We start from the raw sequence: 6,730 nt of genomic DNA, 5'->3' as shown, positions 1-6,730 counted from the left end.
GGTCCCAGCGTGTACGCTCTTGGTGCGCCTCTTCTCGCAATGAGAACGAGACGCCCCGGGAGTGCGGGGCGGCAGCCGTAACGACCGCCCATCCTCCCTTGGTCCGCGCAAGGCGGACCTTCACTTTCATTGCGCCTTTAGGTTTAGTTAAATCCCAATGACTCGCGCACATGCTAGACTCCTTGGTCCGTGTTTCAAGACGGGTCCTGAAAGTACCCAAAGCTATAGCGTCGCAGATCGGCGTTTCAACGAGGTCTGTCCGAGAACACCTCAGCGAACAGCCACCCGGGGACGGGACCGGCACCAGGTCCGATCACCATCACGACGGGCGCGCTTGCCGAAGGTCGGACGCTAACTGTGTAGCGGCCCCGCGCCATCTGTATACCGTCGAGCGAGCCGATCGGGAAACACCACGGGTTCATTCGGCGAACGGCGAACCGTCCGAACGAGCTCCACCGCGGGCCTTAGACCGGCACTCAACGGATCGCGACGTCCTACAGGGGGAGAAGTGCACGCGTTCGACGGCAGATCGACAAAACGAAAGGTGCAAACGACGCGTACGCCATCTGTCACACGATCGTCCAGCGCCGCCATCGAGTCACGCTGAATCTCCCCTTTCGACCTTTCGGGTTTCTCAGGTTTACCCCTGAACGGTTTCACGTACTATTGAACTCTCTCTTCAAAGTTCTTTTCAACTTTCCCTCACGGTACTTGTTCGCTATCGGTCTCGTGGTCATATTTAGCCTTAGATGGAGTTTACCACCCACTTAGGGCTGCACTCTCAAGCAACCCGACTCTGAGGAGAGATCCTCCCGTTATCGGCAGCGGTCGCTACGGGCCTGGCACCCTCTATGGGCTGTGGCCCCGTTCAAGATGGACTTGGACGCGCCGCACGATCTCGGGATGACGGATCCTCCCTAACACCACATTTCCCGGCGTCCGGTTTCGGCCGCGGGATTCGGTGCTGGGCTTCTCCCTGTTCGCTCGCCGCTACTGAGGGAATCCTAGTTAGTTTCTTTTCCTCCGCTTAGTAATATGCTTAAATTCAGCGGGTAGTCTCACCTGCTCTGAGGTCGCATATGAAAAATAAAAATTTTTCATTCGGTCATTTCGACGATCACGACACGTCTCCCATTCCTTGCTATACGTGTTCGTCATTTTTCTTTTTAAAAAATGGCTAAGTTTACAGAAACGCTTACGATCTGACGTCTGTCGCGATTTGCATTACACGTCTCGGACACGACGACCGTCTATAACGTTCTCAACCTTAAAACGCCATTTTTTTTTTTAAATGACGACATGTTGAAGAAATAGGACGTGCTACGCCGAAAGACCAGCCAACAACTACAACAAGTAGTAGTTGGTCGCTTTCGCGTCTTAAGATGTCGCGCAAATTTACTCGCTGCACGAGAAACGCACACAAACACACGATTCTACGACACACCACGCAAGAACATGTGCCGACGTAAACACTTTCGTATTTATGATTCGCAAGGTGGACGTCCGACGGACTTTGTAAAAAAAAAATACAAAGCATACCCGTCCCGTCCTTTTTGACGAAAAAACACGCTCGAGTAAACGTCTCGGCACACGTTCGAGGCGTGCGTCGTTATATCGTGACGTAAGTGACGATCACGTACATTAATGAGTACCTATTCGACGCGTCGCAACACATCCAACACGCTCCGACGTTTTCGTCCGAAAACGAAAACCGAGCAGTCTTTGAAATTGACACGACCCTCAGCCAGGAGTGGTCCGGGAACATTATATCCGAGGACCGCAATGTGCGTTCGAAATGTCGATGTTCATGTGTCCTGCAGTTCACAAGTTGACGCGCAATTAGCTGCGTTCTTCATCGACCCACGAGCCAAGTGATCCACCGTTCAGGGTAATCTTTTTAAAATTTAAACGCTCGTTCCACAAGAACCCCGATCATGCCGATCGTCCAGCTGTCTATACACGTCTTGCAAAAATTTTTGCGTACGTGCGTACATCCGAAACGAAAATGATCTTCGTGGTTCCGAAACGTGCCACGTCTAAAATTTCGGTGTTGTGGTATGGATATTTATGATTCTCGCTCTTAATTGTCTTTCGTCCGTACTTTCTCGTCTGAAAGGGAACGCGATCGTCGGTCTCAGTTTTACGCGTACGAAAAAATTAAAAAAAATATTAACCCAAACACAAATTTGTATCCGCGCACCGAAAAAGAAGCACTTTTCTTTTTCACGCGGTCTCCGCTTTTACACGCAAAGTACGAGCATGTATGTGTGAAGATGGGACATGTTCGATACGATTTTAATTAGGAATTTGCCAATTTCCTTTTTCTCAGCAATAATTTTAATAAATAATGCTGCTTTCTCTCATAAACTACATTTTCGGTAGTTTTCCTTTATTGTGTCTTTCATTTAGTGTGCGTGTGTCAAGCACTTTAAAAAGTGTGACGAAGAGACGGTTTTTGATCGATCGGAATCAACACATCATTACATCATCGTACTCGTTATGAAAAAGCGAATTAGTATCCGCCGTAAGCGAAAAGAGATTTTCGCGGGCGGTCTTTGTGTTCGTGTTTCAATTTTCTTTCTATATTTTTTCGTCGCCAAACCGAAGACAGATCGTGAATTTTGACGAAAAAATCTATAGACGTGCCAGACTGAGCGTCTAACATAAAATCCTCAAGTTTACCGTTCTATATCGTGACTTAATGACGATTGACGGTGTATATAATTTTGAAATGGTGCAGTCGTACGCTCCGTAAAGAGAATTTTACCGTTTCTAACGAAATCACTTTACCACATCTACCAAAAACATTAAAAAAGCAAGGTGTGATGTGTGTGTGATCGCTCGTTTAACGGCGCTTTCAAAAAACTCTTTGAAGCGTCTAACGACGAACATCATTCACGCGAATCGTAAAATCGGGAGCGTTTCTCGCCGGTCCCGTAGCCGGGCGTAAATCATTTAAAACCCACGGAGTCGTAACCTAATTCGACACCTGCGATTTTCTTCTTTCTCGACTACTCTGCTACATCCTCTCCGTGTGTCCGAAAAAAGAGGACTTCTAACGTCTTTCGACTTTCGCGGTGGAGTTCACAACTTTCCGCGATCCGGTCGAAAAACCGAAAGCGTCCCTCCTTTTTTCCATCATTGGAAAAGATCGAGAGATAGTACAAAAAAAATCAAAAAATCTAGGTACCCGAAGAAACAGCCGTATGCCCGAGCGAATTCGGTTTTTCTCGTTCAAAAAAGGTGAAAAACTCGATCGCAAGGACCGGCGCTGCGGGCCAGCGTAACGCTATTGTTTTTCCGAATATGTACGATTCGTAGTTCAAAACGTCGTACACACGGTGTTTCAAAAAGAAACAAGCAACGGCACGACAAAAGATCGTGCCGTCGACTCCATGTCATCGACGACGGTGTTGTAAAAACATAAAGTGTACATCGACACGATCAAATAAAAATGCATAATAATAAATTATACATATGTCAAAATTCGTGTGTACGAGGACACGTTAATGATCCTTCCGCAGGTTCACCTACGGAAACCTTGTTACGACTTTTACTTCCTCTAAATGATCAAGTTTGGTCATCTTCCCAGCGACATCGACGACGTCGAAACGCCATCGCGTACCGGTCCGAAGACCTCACTAAATCATTCAATCGGTAGTAGCGACGGGCGGTGTGTACAAAGGGCAGGGACGTAATCAACGCGAGCTTATGACTCACGCTTACTGGGAATTCCTCGTTCATGGGGAACAATTGCAAGCCCCAATCCCTAGCACGAAGGAGGTTCAGCGGGTTACCCGGACCGCTCGGTCAGGGAGGACACGCTGATTCCTTCAGTGTAGCGCGCGTGCGGCCCAGAACATCTAAGGGCATCACAGACCTGTTATTGCTCAATCTCGTGCGGCTAGAAGCCGCCTGTCCCTCTAAGAAGAATTGTTTGTACGCCGACAGTAAAAACCGCGCACGACCACCGGGCGAACCCAGGATCGACGGGCCTTTGGGATGTCGAAATACGCCTATTTAGCAGGCTAGAGTCTCGTTCGTTATCGGAATTAACCAGACAAATCGCTCCACCAACTAAGAACGGCCATGCACCACCACCCACCGAATCAAGAAAGAGCTCTCAATCTGTCAATCCTTCCGGTGTCCGGGCCTGGTGAGGTTTCCCGTGTTGAGTCAAATTAAGCCGCAGGCTCCACTCCTGGTGGTGCCCTTCCGTCAATTCCTTTAAGTTTCAGCTTTGCAACCATACTTCCCCCGGAACCCAAAAGCTTTGGTTTCCCGGAAGCTGCCCGCCGAGTCATCGGAAGAACGTCGGCGGATCGCTAGCTGGCATCGTTTATGGTTAGAACTAGGGCGGTATCTGATCGCCTTCGAACCTCTAACTTTCGTTCTTGATCAATGAAAGCGTTTTTGGCAAATGCTTTCGCTTCTGTCCGTCTTGCGACGATCCAAGAATTTCACCTCTAACGTCGCAATACGAATGCCCCCATCCGTTCCTATTAATCATTACCTCGGGGTTCCGAAAACCAACAAAATAGAACCGAGGTCCTATTCCATTATTCCATGCACACAGTATTCAGGCGAAGTTTTAGCCTGCTTTAAGCACTCTAATTTGTTCAAAGTAAACGTGCCGGCCCACCTCGACACTCAATGAAGAGCACCGCGGCGGGATTGAGTTGGGCCGCCCTCTCGAGCTAAGCCCACCGGCAGGACGTCCCGCGGCACGCCAGTTGACACCGCGAACGATGAACCGGCGGCGCGGGACACAGATTCGACTACGAGCTTTTTAACCGCAACAACTTTAATATACGCTATTGGAGCTGGAATTACCGCGGCTGCTGGCACCAGACTTGCCCTCCAATTGATCCTCGTTAAAGGGTTTAGAGTGTACTCATTCCGATTACGGGGCCTCGGATGAGTCCCGTATCGTTATTTTTCGTCACTACCTCCCCGTGCCGGGAGTGGGTAATTTGCGCGCCTGCTGCCTTCCTTGGATGTGGTAGCCGTTTCTCAGGCTCCCTCTCCGGAATCGAACCCTGATTCCCCGTTACCCGTTACAACCATGGTAGGCGCAGAACCTACCATCGACAGTTGATAAGGCAGACATTTGAAAGATGCGTCGCCGGTGCGAGACCGTGCGATCAGCGTAAAGTTATTCAGAGTCACCAAGTTGTACGATGACGGAGACCGCCACCGATTGGTTTTGATCTAATAAAAGCGCTCCTTCCGTTTCCGGTTGGAGCTCTGTTTGCATGTATTAGCTCTAGAATTACCACAGTTATCCAAGTAAATGTGGGTACGATCTAAGGAACCATAACTGATTTAATGAGCCTTTCGCGGTTTCACCTTAATTTGGCTTGTACTGAGACATGCATGGCTTAATCTTTGAGACAAGCATATGACTACTGGCAGGATCAACCAGGGAACTGCGTTCTTGTTTTAAAATAAGAGAGTTTTAGTCTTTCTTTCCTTCTAGTCATATAAGCTACAATAATCGTAGAATTTCGGAAAGACACCTGCTGCTCTTATAAAAAACTGAACACTTTCCTATTATTGTTTTGAAGAAAGTGTGCGTGTCTGCGAAACGAAAACCTCGTAAGAAGAGACGTAACGCCACGCGATCTTTCTGGATGGAAAATTTTTCGACATTTTTTTCACATCATCCTTGATTGAATCTCCTGCAACAATTTTATTCTTATTCATCCGTTCTAAGTTGTCGTCGTCGTCGAAATAAATAATTTGTACACACTTCGGGGTACACGTTTGTCAAAATTCATGAAATGCAACGTAACATTTTTACTTTAATAAATTTTTACAGTGCATTCAGATCGACTAAACGAACAACGACGGATGAATTGATTTATGGATTTTTATTTGTTGCGACTCATCGGAGGAGAGAGTGAAGAAAAAATAATCCAATATCATGGTTACGGAATAATTTTCTATGACTTTTTCATCCTTGTTTGAATCTTGCAACAATTAATTTTATTCATCCGTTCTAAGTTGTCGTCGTCGTCGAAATAAATAATTTGTACACATTTCGGTACACGTTTGTCAAAATTCATGAAATGCAAACGTAACATTTTACTTTAATAAATTTTTACAGTGCATTCAGATCGACTAAACGAACAACGACGGATGGATTACTTATTTTTGTTGCGACTCATCGGACGAAAAGTAGAAACATAATCCTCCATTGTAATATAGTTTTTACGGAAAATTTTTCTTTTATTTTATATCCTTGATTGAATGCTGCATTTTATCCGTCTTTTTTTCGTCAAAAACAGAGATCAATGCGATTCATCGGACGAAGAAATAATTTCCCAGTTCAAAATTTAGAGATTTTTGGGCACATCGACTTGAAATTTTATCGTAAAGAAAAAATATCGTCGTCGACAAGCAAAAGTTCAAACATTCTCCATACTCTTCGCTAGATTGAAAGCGACGGTTTATTGTGAGATTTCTCTTTAGAAATATTCACACGTTACGAGTTTATGAAATTTTATTTATTTCAAAATTCTCGCTCGGACTTTAGTGAGTTGACGCATTTGTTAATTTTTGGTCGTTCTGACACGAACACATAAAATCTTTGATTGCATTTGGACCGCTAACATAGAAACGCTCGCCGCATCCGCAATCTCGCTGTGCATGGTCAATGGCAAGATTTGTCATCCCTCAAACGATGGTGGGTCCACAGGGTACACATTCCGGCCATCGTCCCAACTAC

The 6,730-nt window shown here is 46.2% G+C and overlaps 3 non-coding genes across 3 annotated transcripts in view; all 3 read right to left on the bottom strand.

Moving 5' to 3' along the window:
• The window catches only part of LOC148165593 (large subunit ribosomal RNA), a 4,039-nt gene extending 2,963 nt beyond the window's left edge, over positions 1–1,076 (bottom strand). The window contains exon 1 of the ribosomal RNA XR_015771339.1: positions 1–1,076. This exon is cut by the window's left edge and continues 2,963 nt beyond it. This is a non-coding gene — a ribosomal RNA (large subunit ribosomal RNA).
• A 658-nt stretch (positions 1,077–1,734) lies between these two features.
• Positions 1,735–1,891, bottom strand: LOC148165592 (5.8S ribosomal RNA). The gene has a single exon (XR_015771334.1). It is a non-coding gene; the product is annotated as a 5.8S ribosomal RNA (ribosomal RNA).
• Positions 1,892–3,507: 1,616 nt separating this feature from the next.
• On the bottom strand, positions 3,508–5,428 carry LOC148165591 (small subunit ribosomal RNA). Its single transcript, XR_015771337.1, has one exon. It is a non-coding gene; the product is annotated as a small subunit ribosomal RNA (ribosomal RNA).
• Positions 5,429–6,730: the final 1,302 nt, after the last annotated feature.

The sequence above is a fragment of the Gnatocerus cornutus genome, unplaced genomic scaffold (assembly GCF_029298725.1).
Source record: "Gnatocerus cornutus isolate USDA-ARS CGAHR unplaced genomic scaffold, icGnaCorn1.1 ctg00000274.1, whole genome shotgun sequence".
NCBI classification, from domain to species: domain Eukaryota; kingdom Metazoa; phylum Arthropoda; class Insecta; order Coleoptera; family Tenebrionidae; genus Gnatocerus; species Gnatocerus cornutus.
This window is presented reverse-complemented; position numbering and strand designations above follow the sequence as displayed.